The sequence below is a fragment of the Heterodontus francisci genome, unplaced genomic scaffold (assembly GCF_036365525.1).
Source record: "Heterodontus francisci isolate sHetFra1 unplaced genomic scaffold, sHetFra1.hap1 HAP1_SCAFFOLD_43, whole genome shotgun sequence".
NCBI lineage: Eukaryota > Metazoa > Chordata > Chondrichthyes > Heterodontiformes > Heterodontidae > Heterodontus > Heterodontus francisci.
The window spans coordinates 8,797,475-8,799,284 of NW_027141852.1; positions in this window are offsets into that span (position 1 = coordinate 8,797,475).

The window sequence follows — 1,810 nt, forward strand, 5'->3', positions numbered from 1 at the left end:
TAACTTTATCAGCTGCTCACTCCAGCAGGCAAAACACACTGACTGCTACAACCAAAGGTTGTGAGTTTTCTGCCGTCTTAGGTTTGCGCTGCTGCTGCCAAGCTTGTCCAATCAAGGGGCATGACTGACTTCTCTGTCCACATTTCTCCCTGTTACCAGAGTTTCTGTTCTATACTTAACTTGAATCATGTGACAACCAGTAAACATAGTTGCCAAATTGGTTATTTTGGTGCCCTCTTGAAAAAGAACTGGTCCTACACTTATTCAGTTTGATTATGACTTCTTCAAAAAATATTTAACAAAAGAAACAGAATCCCTTCCATAACATCATGTACTTTCCCTGAGCTACAGGTTATTGCAAGTCTCTCTGGCAATGTTTATTTTAGGTGATTTTTTACTCAGGTTCTTTTGGAATCCATGTGTTTGCAGATCTTTGTGAGTGAGAGATGTGGTAATATGTTTAAAAGATTTCCCTGTAAATTATTCATATCTCCATCTTTCCCCGAACTTTGTACAAACACATTAATATGGGAATCACACACATCAGGCCATCAAACCTGTCCGCTAAACATTGAAAGGTGACAGTGTTTATTGTGACGGGGTTCCATTTATGAAGACACATCTTGATGATTCACACATGTAAAAATTTGTATATTATGTTCATGACATAATGACATAAATAAACATTTCCTTGCACTTGCCATGCTTGTTGAACATTTTCTCTGCTGATGCCCCCTGAATATATTAGAGAACATGGTGACGAGGTTGAGATAAAAAACCTGTAAATATAGGCAGCAAACAGCAGCAGGGACTGCAGTGAACAAGATTTACGTGACATATTTGTGCTTCTATTGGTGGGTGAAATAAGATACTAAACACACAAAATCCTACATTTGAGCTTGCGTAAAAGATTGCTCTGTCTATGGAGATAGCATCAAAGAATGCTCAGCAATTTTGTCCTATGCCAGTGATCGTAACACACTTCAGGGGAACTTAAAAAAAATGGTAAAATGGGCTTTCACATAACAGATGAAATTTTACACAGAGAAGTGTGAAGTGATACAATTTGGAAGGAAGAATGCCATATAAATGAGAGGTTACAATTCTAAACTGGGTGCAGGAGCAGAGAGACAATGTACACCAATGTTAGAAGGATTGAAAAGGTTGCTTAGAGCAAACAGGACACTTGGCTTTATTAATAGAGGCATAGAGTAAAAACATATAAATTATGCTAAACCTTTATAAAATACTGGGAATGAATGGCCTCTTCCTGTACCTCCACAGAAAGCTTCCATTCCAGGTTTACAAACACTCGTCAGGATTACTCTCCACAGATCCTGCCACTCCAGGCTCGGACACCCACTTCAGGATCACTCTCCACAGATCCCGCCACTCCAGGCTCGGACTCCCACTTCAGGATCACTCTCCACAGGTCCCGCCACTCCAGGCTCGGACACCCACTTCAGGATCACTCTCCACAGATCCCGCCATTCCAGGTTCGGACACCCACTTCAGGATCACTCTCCAAAGATCCCAGCACTACGGGCTTGGAGACCCTCTTCAGAGATCCTAAATCTCCAGACACGGGCATCCTTTGAGGACCACTCTCCACAGATTCTGCCCTCCAGGCTCAGACACCCTCTTCAGAATCACTCTCCATACATCCCGCCGCTCCACGCACGGATATCTCCCTCAGGATCAGATCAAAGAATGTTGCTTGTCACTTATCAGCTCAAGCCTGAATGTTGTTCAGGTCTTGCTGCTTGCAGGCACAGACTGCTTCAGTTTCTGAGGAGTTGTGAATCATCAG